The sequence below is a fragment of the Protopterus annectens genome, chromosome 13.part0 (genome assembly GCF_019279795.1).
Source record: "Protopterus annectens isolate FY-2018-M chromosome 13.part0, PAN1.0, whole genome shotgun sequence".
Classification (NCBI taxonomy): domain Eukaryota; kingdom Metazoa; phylum Chordata; order Ceratodontiformes; family Protopteridae; genus Protopterus; species Protopterus annectens.
The window spans coordinates 949,972,462-949,988,547 of NC_056747.1; positions in this window are offsets into that span (position 1 = coordinate 949,972,462).

Below are 16,086 nucleotides of genomic sequence, written 5' to 3' on the forward strand. Positions count from 1 at the left end.
AAGTAAAACCATGGCTGTAAGAGACATTACCATTACAGAGCCGTCTAAGTAATCTCTAAAAACTCCAAATAATGCAATACTTATAATTTCCCGTAAATGCTGTAACAACTATATCAGCCATACTTAAAACACCTCGAGCATTATGGATCTAACTGGTATGGCTAAAACCTTGTAACTCGCCTAGTCCTAATAAAGTTCCAACTTACCTAATGCATATTAAAGAAAGCAGCGTACAGTAAGAGCAACCCAATGTGCAAAAAAACACACTTACATAAAACAAACCAAATCATCAAAAATTAGGTCGGGGAAAAATCAACCACTCCAAAATTATGCCAAGTGATTTTAAGATTTATTTTACTAAGTATAACAGCAGCCATTGACTTATTGGTTACATGGGGTGACAGATCTCACTCTAAACATTACTCATGAACAAGAAAGTTTAGCTTGCCCAAATATAGGATCTCGTTGCACATAGATCAGCCTAGTAAAGAAAGACCCCTGCATGAGAAAGAAGCAAATTTTACTATTGATACAAACTAACTGCAAAATTATCAAAGCACATCAAAAAGATAGCAAATATAACCACACCATACCACCCACAAGCATAAAGCAAATTAGAGCAAGAGACATAAACCCAGGGCCAAACACAGTATTGCTACCCTCTCGATAACTAACCATGTCCCCCCATACAACTCACATAATATTCCCTACAACCACCCAGTAAAAATGTACAGATCTCTCACCTAAATAAATTCTGAGTAAATAACAAACTGGAATATATTAAAAGTCAGGGTTTATCAAGACAATGCACACATTCTAGTATATCTGAAACTTAATTAAAAGAAAATGTCTACTCTTCCAGAATCCTCAGCTACAACTGCAACATCCATACAACAATAGAACATGTCTTAAAACTGGGGAAGAGAATTATGTTTCTAATCAAAAACGCACCCAAAATACAAGATCACCCACATTCATTAGAACTCAATAGAGAAGGCTCCCCCAAACTAGATTGTCATTGTACTTCTAATCTGTAACACAATCAAAATCTACTTTTTATTTATCCTTTGTTGATTGGGTAAGTCCAACTAGACTAGTGGTTTCTTTTCAGGGGAGACCCAACATAGTATTTCTATACTATTAGGGAAAATCTGACCAGGGCATCAGGGAACTTCCTGTACTGTTTTTATAGTTGTTGTGGGACCTCTTACATCCACTTGAGCTACCACCAACACATGTAAATGGGACCGTGGTTTAACATCTCATTGAAAGGATGATGCACTCTGGAATGCAGCACCCCCCCCTTATGCTCCACTTTAGTGTCAGAAATCCATCTATCTGGTGTAGGAATAGAATCATAACCTTCTTCACCAAAAGCGAGTGTGCTACCTGTTGCATCAGTGACACTGCTACCTGTAGTGTATATACCATCCCCAACCACTATGTAAATATTGGAAGCCACAATCAAAGACATCCTTCATAAAGTTTTAATAAAAATGTCATTCTACTTGGCGACTTCATCATAGGCATGGTAGGACCTAAACATATTCATACGCTAAGATGACTCTCTCTTAACAGACTAAATAATCACAGCCATCACCAGTACAAATCTTAGCACTAAGAAATACTTACCTCTAGACCTGTTAATAATAACTTTCCCTAATAAAGTCTCAAAGCTGAGTACCTTTTAAAATTTAATAAGTGATCATAGCCCCTTCACAACATCCATATCATTAAAAAACCCAGTAATAATTTATCAGTAACCCAACAAAACATCCATATCATTTAAAGCCCCAAAATGTAAGCATAAAGTAATGTAGACAAGAAGTTTGTCTGAAAAAAATGTATATGAAAGTATATATATATACATGAAAGTATATATATATATATATATATATGAATGGATGAACAGACCTTCCGCCCTTTACCCTCTTAGGTCTTTCAGTTTCTGACAAACCAGTATATCTGGCACTTAGAAGGTTGGCAACATGAACACCACACCAAACACCACTCACACCTACACAACACACTCCTACATATGTGGAAGCCCTCAACAAAAGCATACCCAAACAAAAGTGATCTCCAAGGCATAAACACACACAAACTACACTGCCCACCACACCACACACCACACATAGTTCACGCACCTGTGTCTCACAGCCACTAAGGCCTAAACATAACCCAACATATTATTCATAGGAGACTCTATTGTGAGACACACAGATGTGCCCCTCATCAGACTGGATAAGGAGAAAGTCACGGTTATTTGTTTGTCAGGTACCAGAATCCGCCATATCACCACTACACTCAAGTCTCTCAACAGGTACTGTTATGACTGTCACAGTCCATGTTGGAGTGAATGACTTGAGACATACCTCACTGGGCTATATGAAGAGAGACATGATTGAGCTCACTGAGTATGTGTCCCAGGCAGGCATGTCCCTAGCCTTAAGCAGCATTCTACCATCAACCAGAATGATGCCTCAATATAAACAGAAAATGACTGACTTTAACAACTGACTTTGTTTCTGGCTGCCAGCCTGGGATGACATGCTTGACAAGCCACAATGCTTTGCCATGGCCTGCATCTGTCTCCCTTGGGCTTCAGGCTCCTGGAAAAGGCACTTGCCTCCCCCATAGTGCCTTTTTTAGGCAATGCCATGAGTTCAAAACTATCAACATGAAAATTTCATCAAAATGTAAATTAAAGGTCATGCTGCTAAATGCTAGGAGTCTAAACATAAAACTGCACTCATTGCAAGCATTCTTAACCCTGGAAGAAGCTGACATTTGTGCAGTCACAGAAACCTGGTTCAAAGCTGCAGAGAGCACCCCAGCTATACCAGGTCACTCATCCTATCATTCATTCAGACCCCAGGCCATGGGGAGCAAAACAAAAGGAGGTGAAGTTGCAATATATATAAAAGACATACACACCTCTAGGGTGGTCAAACAGTATGATGCACAGGAAATACTCCAGGTGCAGTTAACAATTGACAAGACCCCTATTCAAATCATAGCTAGCTACAGGCCTCCAATTCTGCCTCAGGATGCCCACTCCACCTATCTGGACCTCTTCGAATCTATCAAGATTCAATACTTTACTCTGATCCTCTGCAATTTTAACTATCCAGCCATAGATTGGAAGAAATACTCATGCCAAAACACAAATGCCCAGAGATTCCTTGATTTCGTCAATGCAAATGTCTTGGAACAGTTGGTTGATACCTCCACAAGAGGTGAAAATATCTTGGACTGGGTATTAACCAATATGAATAACCACTGCAGGATCCCTACAGTGTCATCATCCCTGGTAAGATCCAACCACAAAGCAGTCACTTTTGAAGTCACCATCTCCTCTGACCCTCCCCCCCTCCCCCAGATAGGGTCAAACAAAAAAACTTATCCAAAGCTGATTACAACCTCCTGAGGGAAGGTATAAACAGCTTCACAACCCCCCTTCCACAGAAACTGGCACATATGTCCAAACTTACACCAAAGTACTATATGAGCATTTATATGGCTGCATGGAATCAAGAATACCAGACAGGACAAAATCATCCTCCTCAAGGAAGAGCAAACCTGTCTGGTGGGCATCTACAATAAATAAACTCATAGGTTCATAGGTTCATAGCTTGGTACTAGGCTATCTGCCCTAGGGCCTATACAAGCCTAGCCATAACAATTTCCTGGCTATTCCTCCCACAATATTTACTTCCCTGGACCCCTGTCTAGCAGGGTGACTGATGTGATCCTTGGAGTAAATTTCCTATCTCCCAGCCAGTCATCAAGGTTCCTTTTGAAGAGGGCCAAGGAGGCACTCTACTTGACATGTATGGGCAGTCTATTCCAGAGTATGGCAAGTCTCTGGGTCAGGAACTTATCCCTCCAGCATGTTTTGTTCATTATGATGACAAGGTTTAGGTCCCTGAAGCATGTGGCTCTGATGGATTGGGATTTCTTTAAGTGTAGCATGTCCAACAGCTCTGGGTTTGACATGGCCTTGTATGTTAAGCAGAGATTGCCTCTGAGTAGACGATATGCAACAGAGTATAGCTGGAGTTTTTTTAGTTGGCCAGCATATGGCATCTACTTTAGGCCTGTACTTCTTTTAGTGAGGTGTTTCTGCGGCTTTTCCAGTTGTTGCAGATGTCTTGTGAGGTACATACCAAATCGGGCGTTGTACTCTATGATGGGTCTAATGAGGGATGAGTACAGTGGGACAATGACCTCCTTTTTTTCTGGATGAAAAGCCCTATGTGATGAGGTGTGCCACATAGAAAGATTTCCTGACTGTTGTGCTGATGTGGTTATCGAAGGTGAGACCACTATCCACCTGTGTTCCTAAGTCTCATCAAACTTTCGGTGTTTAGTGTACTGCCACCTATGTGGTAATTCATGGGTTTATAGTTTTTCCCAAAGGGGATAACTATACACTTCTTGGCATTGAGCTTGAGCCCATGACTCTGGCACTAAGCATCTTTCTGTAAGGCCCTTTTGTAGAATATCCACATCATTTGGGGATTCAATAATGGCTCCCAGTTTGCAGTCATCTGCGAACTTTGTTAGCCAGAGTACCTCAGTGTTGGCCTGTACTTCAGAGAAGTAGATGCCAAACAAGAGCGGTCCCAGGACTGAACCCTGAGGTACTCCACTTGTCACTTGTCTGGAGCTGAATTTGGAGTCAGCTAATTTTACAGTGTGGGTTCTGTCAATAAGCCAGTTGGCAACCCATCGAGTGATGTAGGGATTTATGCCCAGCTTAGTAAGTTTATCTATGAATCCAGAGTGGGGGATGGTGTTGAAGGCCTTGTTGAGGTCCAGATAGGGTGTGTGGACTGCCTTACTCTCATCCACGGCTCTGGAGACTGATTTGAAGACATCAGTCAGGTTCAGGAGACACAATTGGCCCTTCACAAACCCAAACTGGGTGGGGTCCAGAGTTTGAATGTTGTCAATGTCTTTGTTTATAAGTTGCATGATAATATGTTCCATGTCCTTGCAGATCAGGCTTGTCAGACTGATGGGACCATGTAGTTCCCAGGATCCAAGGTGGATCCCCCCTTGTGGTGTGGGATAACTGTAACTGTGCACCACTCAGTGGGCATGAAGCCTGAGGTGAGGCTATGATTAAACATGACACTTAGGTGAGGTGCCCGTTCATTTTGTAGTTCATGTAGTACACAGCCCGGGATGTCGTGTGGTCCCATGGATGCTGTATTCTTAGCTTTGGAGAGTGCAGTTTTTACCTGTGTAGCCGTGATTACGGGAATTTGGCAATGTTTCTGTATTGAAATGGGCCCTTTAGGGGGTGAGAGGGGGGTGAAGTTGGCACTGAATTGATCTGCCAGGATAGTGGCAATGTCCTTGAGATCAGTATATTTAATGCCATTCTGTTGTAGCTCAGAGCAGATCTGAGCATTGCCATTTAGATTCTTGACATAGCTATTGAATGCCTTGAGGTTATCTTTGGAATCTTTGGCAATTTTATTTTTGTAACTAGCTTTGGAGGATTTTATGAGGGATCTCAGCTTCTTACTGAGGCTGGTAAGGGAGTTTTTTGCATCCTGGGATGTTCCTCTTTTCTGCAACAGTTTTTTCCTTTTGTGGTATAGTTTGTTTATGACAGGGGACCATCAGATTGGCTTCCTTTTATGGAGGAGAGAGTCTTGGTTCTATTTGGGATGGCATGATTCATGCGCGAGTGGATATGCTCGTACAGTGCTTTAGTGTAGGATCCGACAGTCAAACTTTCAGTTCCCATCTGCATGGGTGTCATGAAGTTTGACACTTCTCACTTGAGTAGCATGAAGTTGGCCATGGAGAAGTTTTTTACGGATGTTTCCTTACTGGGGGGTGGTGGTGGGATGTGGCTGTCAAAGGTAATTAGCTTATGGTTAGACCTATAATAAAAGGGAAAAATTGCTATACAGGACCAAGAAGGAGCAGGTGTCTAATTGGAAGCAATCTCTCCTTAGCCTGAACAAACAAATAAGAGCACTAGTGAAATCCTCCAGAGCAAACTTCGAGTCCAAACTGGCCACATCTACTAAAGACAATCATAAGGCTTTCCTCACATATGTCTGCAATCTCAAGGGAAGCACCCAGATCTGCTCAGAACTGGTGGTCAAGGACACCATATATACACAAACCCTGTAGATGTAGTCAACCTGCTGGCAGACAGGTTCAGTGAAAACTTCACTCCTCTGTCCCCCCCATCAGTAAAACAGGACATCCCCAGTACCTGCCCCCCTCCCCTTATCTCTAGGGAGCAAGTCATCACTGCCTTCTGAAAGGCAAAAAATACAGCCTCCATGTGACCCGATAACATCCCAGGCTGCATCCTACATGAACTCAGGCAGGAACTTGCAGCACCATTAGGCACCCTATTTAACCAATGCCTGAGTATCGGCTTCATCCCAGATGAGTGGAGGACAGCTACTATCATCCCTTTGCACAAAGGTGGAGCATTCACCAATCCAGGAAACTATAGATCCATCAGCCTAACTAGCCTGATCTGCAAGGCCATGGAGCGGATTATAATGGACCTCATTAACAAGGACATTGGCAACCTCCAGACACTTGATCTGACACAGTTTGGTTTTGTCAAGGGAGGTCATGCCTGTTAAATTTGGTAGACTTCTTTGAGACAGTCACTAAGACCATAGACAAGGGGAAGACAGTACACACCGCCTACCATGACCTGGCCAAGGCCTTCGATACTATTCCCCGCTCAGGTATAATAGATAAACTCTCTCAACTAGGCATCAATCCATACGTTACCAGATGGGTAGCAAATTGGCTTACTGATAGAACCCACCTAGTCAAAATAGGGAAAGCCACCTCACGTAGTAGACCCGTAACAAGTGGTGTACCCCAGGAATCGGTATTGGGGCCTCTGCTGTTTGACATATACTTCTCAGAGGTGCTGGCCTTACTATGGCTGGCCAAGTTTGCAGATGATTGCAAGCTGGGTGCTGTCATCAATTCCACTAGTGATGTGGACATCCTCCAAGAGGGTCTCACCTAAACAAATGACTGGTGCGAGAAACATGGCTTCAAACTGAATGCCAAATAATGCATCATCATCCCTTTTGGAGAGAATGACATCCCCAGAAATTATCACATTGATAATAAGGCACAAAGCACACAATCAGTTGTGAGGGACTTGGAAACCCAGGTTGATAGCAAACTGACTTATGACCACCATATTGCCTCCATTGTATGGAAAACTTTCTACATGGCCCACCTCATTAGTAAGGTTATCTCATCCAGGGGCAGGGTGGTCATAACATCCCTGTATTCTTCCCTTATAAGACCGATTATTGAATACAATGCCCCTTTCAGCATGTACCTCACAAAGCACATACAGTAGTTGGAGAGACCACAGAGATTCCTCACCTTGAGAATCCAAGGCCTCAAACATCTACCCTACACAGATAGGCTAAAAGTCCTGTCCCTCTACTCAGTCTTCTACAGACTCCTCCGGTGACCTCTGTCTGACATACAAAGCAATCTCAGACCCCACCCTGATGGGACTGCTGCATATCCGCAAGTCAAGCTCCACTCGAGTAACCCGCATGCGAGACCTCAGCCTGATCTGTGACATCAATAGGACTTGTTGGTGGGACAGATTTGTGTCCCAGAGACTCCCCCTTTTGTGGAATAGACTCTCTCTCCACATAAAGCAGAGTATCTCATTAAACCTTTTTAAGCACAACCTGGATAATTGGATGGGGAACAGAAAATGCACCCCTGGGATTCCACCTATGTCCCTGCTGCACAGTGGCATAGGGTGCTGACTTGTTGGAACATGGGCTAAATTCTGCCTCGGCTTGTAAGGGCCTCAGGGCCAATAGCCTAGTAACTTCCTATGATCCTATGAACAGATCTTAAAAAATATATATTTAAAGATATGCAATACAAAGCTAAAAATATAGTTAAACTTTTTCTTTTAACAAGCAAGAGTCAGAGGCAAAGACTGCCCATGGTCACCTCCAACATGTGTTAACCTTTCAAACTAAGAGATGACTCCTGAAGCACATGGAAATCTGTCAAAAATCTCACAATAATATTTCATCAATATTTCACAAAAAAATTGCAAACAATGCTAAAAAAAGCAAAATCAGCTCAACTCAAAGAATAACAAATGCTTATGTCCTTTGAATGTAAGCATTTTAGCATATATTAAAATATATAGTCTAACAGGATAACTCAAAACACAATGAAAATCAAAACGACATGGATCCATCCTTACTAGAAAACCCACAAATAAATCAAACAGACCCCTTTCTGTCACTACTTCTTCAAAGCTAACTGTATGCACTCATTTCATTTCCAGGCTGTCACAGAAAAGATAATATAAGAAAAACTTAAAGCTGAAAATAAAGCCTATGAATCTAGCATTTAGTACAGAAGATTAAGGCTATGGGCTATTAACAAATTGTTTCCTGTGGTACACAGTTAGATGTCCTTAATCTTCAATTGCCTACATTGTGAGCTTGAGTAAATCATTTAGCCAGACAGTGTTTTGGGGCAGCTTTGAGAATTGGTTAGGTTTCTCCATAGTCTCCTGTCTAGTAACTTTCTATGAAACTAATCTAGACCATAATGTGTACTTTACCCCACCTTTCTCCAAATGCCAGGGCCATATGCAGTTAAAACACTCACTTAACATAGTTCTGCTTATGAACAAATCAAGTTCATCAGCTGTTCAAACAGACATTAATCATATCATTACGTAAATCCCCAAACCATCAGACCCTCAGAGACCTGACAACCATCTTGATATTGTGCCCTTTGACAAAATATTTCACAAAATAACACACAAGCAAATAATGGAAAATAAAAATAAGTATGGTTTGCTTTTAGATGCACAACATAAATCGTAACAGCCTAACTGCCATCAGATCAGTATCGTGCATGCCTATTTCAACATAAAACCTGGTAAAGTAACATGGGGCATCTTTGCAGATCTAAGAAGGGCCTTTGAATGTGTGACCTATCCTTTTCTAATAATAAAACTGAAGAAATGGGCAAAGATTGATTTGCAGGTGAAAGTCAAGTTAACACATAAAAAATATAGACCAGTAAAGAGGTGAATTCAAACACCAGGGAGGAGAAAAACGAAACTTTTTTTTTTTGTTATTAAAGTTTAGGTTTTCTCCACCGTGGTGTTTGAGTTCCCTTCTTTACCGACCAATAAAACTAAAGAAATATAGGTAGAGTAATAAAGTACTCAAATGGCTCTCAACTTAAGTGCCTTAAAAATGGCAACCAGTTCACTTCAAATAGTAGCTTCAGTAGGTGTGCTACAAGGATCAGAATTAGGTTCTATACTCTTCCTGTTACTCATAAAGACATAACCGACAGTATTCGCACCATCACTAGCCTTCCAACCTTTAAAAAATCACTTCACTCCTACCTAACATCCACATGGAAATGCTCCTGCTCCCACCCCACATAAGCATTCTCCACTTCCTGCATTCTCATTACCTTCACCACCTATATTTTGCTCGTAATCTAATTCTTAATATAATCTATCATCCTGAATTCTTCTGTATCAAAAAAAAAAAAAGGTATAACTTCACTCTATTATTATTTTTGTTGATAATTTTACTGATTATAAACTACACCGTGCTATGTTGATAATTTTACTGATTATAAACTACACCGTGCTATGTCTTGTATGTTATGTAATGTAAATCTCTGTAACATGTATTCTTGCTGGAGCTTTTCTCCCCAGGACTCCATTGAAAATGGGTTCACTTGGCCCAATGGACCATCCTGGTTAACCAACAGCAAATAAATAAATAAAATAAAATTTACCTAATAAAATCACCCTTCATGCAGATGATAACTTTTGCTACTGATATGAAACCACTATAAAAGAAGCTGAAGCTCAACTCCATCTAGTCTTCAACAACATAAACAGCTGAAAGTTAAATAATAAATCAACACTAAACTTAACTTGCTTGTTCTTTGGTACTCCCAATAACTTAGCTACAACTAATCTCCTAAACATTATGGACCCAAATGCACAACAACATCAACAAAACTTTACTTAGCACACAAAATTAATTGCAAAGTCGATAGGTGAAAGCGTTCTAGTCCATTGCAGACCATCTCACTGAAGAATTTAGGCAGCCCTAGCTAAAACCAAATTGATTTTAGACTTGAACACGCTTTATTCATAATCATTTTAACCTATGCTACCAATAAAAAATCCTTCAGCTGACACTAAACAATTTTTATCCTTCTCTTCTTGGGTTTGATGTAAAAAACAAAACTTGTCAACAGCTGCAGTTACATTGTTTTCCATGTCTTCCCCTTTATAGTCACTTTACCTTACTGAATAAAAACAATCACACAAAGCTGTGATATTACTTCAGAATGGTTAACTCTTAACTCAACCCACTGAAGTAACCAATCACGCATTTTTACAGCAGTAGGTGGTCTAGGGAAAAGAGGGAGTAACAATTATATGCTAGGCTATTTTACAACACAGCCTAACAGCCATCCAATAAATGTCTTTATTTTGTTTTATTTGTTTTCATTTATCCTACATACCTTGCATGTTTATTCCATAATGGGATGTGTAATTAGATCAAAATGACCTCAAGTATGTATGCCTTGAAAGAGGAGTATAAAATAACACTAAGTGCAATCTATGAAACAGAAATAATTGTATTAATAATAATACATTTTCACAAAGGATGAGAGTCTGCAACCAGTAGTTCAACAGCAACAGGTACTTCTGGCAGCAATACCAACACAGCCATAATCTGATGCTAGTGTAGAACATCATCCACCAAAACATGATTTCAAATAAAGCCATAACTGGAATGCAAATATAAAAATTCTGCCAATAAAACAAAATGTTTATTTACAGGGAACGTGTCCCTTCTATCCCCATATGGGCTGTTGTACAGTTATATGCCCCTATTCACATATTCTTGGTTTGAGGTTGCACCACCTCTGAAAAGGTAATATCCCTGTTAGTGAAGTCTGAATGTGGAATTGTAAGTACAGTATTGTACAGTGCAACACTGTGTACTTTCTACAACCCTAGGAGAACTTGTTTTTCCTTGGGTGATAGTTAAACTGGCCTTACTAAAAAGAAAATGCTAATTGTATGGTATGAGCGTATGCCTAACAACCAGTTGTTTGGAATGCTTTTCTTTGGTTTGGGTTTCATGGGGAATTATTCTTTCAAACTTTCATCAAAGTAGGTCACTAGTTTAATTTTTTGCTCATTGTGATTGTATTTTTAGAATTTCTTTATTAACACATGCCTGTGTTCACCCACACTATTTTAGCCACAATATCCTCTCACTTCCTGTTTCTCTAGAAAACAAATTCAAACCTGTGCCCATTACTTCCATTATTTTTTGCTTGTCTGTTAAAATAAAGCAATGTCAATTTATAGTATTTTTCTAATGCTTGAATTATTCACTGTGTATGTGCTTATGAAGGTTCCACATTATTTTTATAAAACCCTCACTGTAATACTGATTTATCATTCACTCATTTATTCTCCCAACTTAATCCATTTTAGGGTTGTGAGGGAGTCAGAGACTATTCTGCTACTCAGTCGGTGATGAAAAGTGACCTAATTCTAAAAGGAGCACCAGTAGTCCATTATAGACATGCAGAGACACACATATGTGCACACACACACACACACACACACACAAACACTAACATGTAGATACACATACACACAAATACATATGTATACACATGCACACACATGCAAGTAGGTGCTCACACGTACACGTACACACATACACAGACATGCACACATGGGCACACATACACACATGCAGAAACACGAATGCATGCATGCATACACACACAGGCATACACATCACATATGCATGCACACAAATATACACACCACAGATTCACGCACACAACACACACATCACGTATACACACGCACATACTATGCATACATGTGCACACATAGAATGTGCATATACATGGACACACATGCAAGCACATGTTCACATATAGGTACATACACACCATACATACATATGCACATCCATTCAAGCATGTGCTCATGCACAAATATGCACACACACACACACACACACACACACACACACACACACACACACACACACACATACAGAGGAACACAGTTTACCTACACAGCATCCATGCAAGATGAAAGCTGAGCATCTCATTAAAGGCCTCACAGACACATTGAGGTTGGGTGACTCTGCACAGAACACTCAGTAGCTGAGAGCCAAACTGAAGTACCAAACAGTGAGGTTACAACAGAAACCACTGCATTACTTTCTTTCTAGTCTGTCATACCAATTTATGAAGCTGCTCATATGAAAGAGTGAGCAAATATTGTTTCCCTTTATCATATCAACATTACTTCATTTTGTCTTTTGAAGAGCCTTTCCTTAAATTATTGTGTTTAAAAATATATTTACCACATCTCCTGAGTATTTATGAAAATCATTTCCTAGTGTGGCTTTTCTGGAGGTTCTATAATGATTCCCCGCAGGAAAGGTGTCAAAAGAAGTTTGCCAACAAATGCTTTCTTACAATTTGTATCAAAATATGTAATTGTGGGTAATTGGAGGGGGACTACAGCTCCCATTGCCTCTCATTAAATCACTTCCCATATCACTTATCTGCACTAAACAGCTCATATGTAAAGTGCATGACAGCATTAGCTTGAGGTATAACTGCTTTTATCCAAAATGAGTGTGTTACAAATCACCAAGACAACATTCTTTACAGGGGATAAGTTTCCCTTCCTCATTCACCCCTTACTTATATATACAAACACTGAGATTGCACTGATTTGAACAGAGGAAAATGCTTTAAAGTGAATTGTTCCATTCTGTCATGTCTCCCTGTTAGTGTAATCCCAGTCCATACAGTAACAACACTGGCAATTAGAAGTAATGATACCCGGATATAAAATACCTGTGGAAATGCAGCCTAAGCAAAATATGCAAAGACAACACATTTTGAGAAGATGTGCTTTGAAATCTGCTGGATTTGCTGATGGAACAGGACACAATTTTTTTTCATATTCCCAAGATCCTGTTGTCTTTGACGCACAAGTAAGACCAGACAGGCCTGGATGTGCCGCATTTTCTCTGCTTTCTTGGGATGTAGATGCCTTCATTGCGGAAACCTATTTAATCCTTGTCTAAGAAAACACTGGCGTAAGGATAAGTTAGTGAAAAGAGTCAGGCTTCTAACAAAATCCTTTCAGTAGACTTTTACTGCAAAATGATACACTTTCCTGGAGACCTTAAATGATTGTCCATTAAGAATGTTACTGATAACATTTCATGGGCAATAATTTGCATGTAACAAATTGATCAAACTCTTTTGTGCCATGACGCATGTCATAAGGGTTAGGGGAGATGCAAAATATGTGGCCAGATTGTTGTACAGTTAATATACCTTATACGTTCTGCAAAAGGCTGTCCTCAATAACAATACCCTTCCCAGGCCTTGGTAATGGCTAATCAGTGCTGTCCTCCTATTAGCAATAGACTTTTACTGCTTTGTTATATACATTCATATATGATTTCTGTAGGACCAAGGATATCCCCTTGCAGGGATTTGTCACTGGTTTGTGCCTTGCCTTGCTTTATAACATCAGCTTAATGAAGGTGGAGAAATGACTTTTTTGTGTTTCCAGAAGCTTGATGAAAGGCGTAGTCCAGTGGATACAGCAAGGATCCTGTGACCCCTCTTTATCTTAGTTTCTCCAACCCACAGACATTGTATGACACAATACAGCTCTATGTTGTCTATCCTTCTGCTCTCCTGCTACTTCATGCCTCACCTAGATGCCACTGACTAATCCCTTACCTCACAATTCTTCCTCCCAGAAATGGAGAAATGAAGCAGGGATCTAGCCTGTTTCTTACCCAGCTGGTCCACCAATAACCTACAACCCAGCTAATAGTATCAAAGTCTAGGATAGAGCCTTTGCATCAGCACACTGGCAGAACATTTGGACAGTTTTAGACTAGACAGTCAACCATTATGTTAGGAAACAAAGTTACTTAGAAAAACCCCACAAAGACATCAGAAGAAAGTACAGTACAGTTGTATAAAATCTTACCATAATGGTTGATGTCCTTCCCTTCACTGCTGCAGTATTCTTAACATATGGGATTCCTTGCCATGAAAGCTCGATGTCCAGCCAGTCTACCAAAGACTACTTTTGCTTTAAGGTATGCTGAATGTCACCCAAATTCTCCTTGCATAGCATAGGGCATAAAGGTGATGTTCAGGCCTACCATAATCAGCACTGATTGCCCCGGAAGGAACACCAGTCCAAGGAACCCAAGAGGTAATCTGTACATCCAGGAAGACAAAGGACTAGGGGGATGGAGGGAGGGAACACTGCAGCAGTGTAGGCAAGGTCATCCACCATAATGGTAAGATTTTCCACAACTGTACTATGTCCTTACATTCACTGCTGCAGTAATCTTAACATATGGGAGAGTGCCAAACCTCAGGAGGAAACTTGGGAGGGGGGAGGAGCAGAAGAGACCCCTAAAACACCATGTAAAATGGCACTAGCAAAACCAGCCCTAGTTCTAGAGATACCATCTAACTTGTAGTGCTTAGTAAACATATGCACAGAAGTCCAGATAGCTGCTTCAAGAATAGAATTAATATCTAAGCCCTTGAAAAAATGCACCAGAAGAAGCCACAGTGCTAGTAGAATGAGCCTTAACCAAAGAAGAAAGGCTCTTGCCATAAAAAGTGTAACAAAAGGAAATAACCTTATAAATTCAAGAAGAAATATTTGCTTGGAAACAGCAAGTCCAAAAGATCTAGGATGAAAAAAACAAATAACTGATCAGACTTTCTAATAGTCTTAGTCTTACCCAAATAACCCTGAGTTGCCTAAGCATCTCCAAAGTATGCCGCACCCTCTCACTGTCAGATGGTGAAGAGAGAAAAAGTAGGCAGATTGGTAGACTGATTAAGTGAAAACTCATTAACCACCTTAGATATAAAGGAAGGCTTAGTGTGCATGGACACCTTGTCCTCAAAAAAGGAGGACAAGCCATAAGGGCCTGCAACTCAGACACCTGTCTGGCAAAAGTAAGAGCTAATAAATGAACAGTCTTCCAGGAACAATGTTGCAAGGAAGCAAAGCAGCAGGCTTAAAAGGAGCCTGAGCCAACTTTTCCAAAACAAAATTAAGATCCCAGGGAGGAGGAACATGCTTCCTGGGAGGTCCAATATTAAGGACACCTTTAAGAAATTGTTTCACCTCAAATCTAGAAGATAAAGAAGGAGAAAAAGGCAGACAAGCAGAGATAGTTGTTAAGTGGGCCTTAATAGAAGAATAGGCCTAACCAGCATTGAACAACTCACACATATAAGAGAGAACCAAAGGAACATCCACAGTAAGTGGGTCCAGGTTACAAGAGAGACACCAAATAGAAAAGGATTTCCTAGAAGTAGGTTTCTGGCCTCCTACAGGACTTGCAGTATGCCCTCAGAAAAAAGGTGTCTATGAGGAATCAAAATACTATCACCCACAGTGTCAGTTGAAGTGTAGACAGGTGTGGATAGATGAGAGATCCCTTGGCTTGTGCGATTAGACCCACCCTTTGAGGTAACTTGTGATAATTGTCCCTGGCTAGATGCAGAAGTAGAGGGAACTAGTGCTGTCATGGCTAAAAGTGAGTCACCAACATGATTTTGGGAGCATCCTGTTGAATTTTGAACAGGACTTTCGGAATGAGCAGAAGAGGATGGAATGCAAAAAGAAACATCCCCCTTCCAAGAAAATGAGTGGGCATTCACCTTCCACACCAGAGGATCTAGGACTCTTGTCTGTTCAGAGGGGAGTCAAAAAGATCCACTTGAGGAGTACCCCCTGGTGGATAATGTCCAGAAACACATCCATGTGAAGCGTCTATTCATAGGACTGAGTTAAGAACCTGATCAGAGTGTCTGCCACAATGTTCTGATCAGAAGGGATAAAAACTGTCACTTGATACTTGACAGCAAGATCCCATACCAGAGGTGCCAACCAGTAAAGAAGATAAGATCTTGTTCCTCCCTGTTATT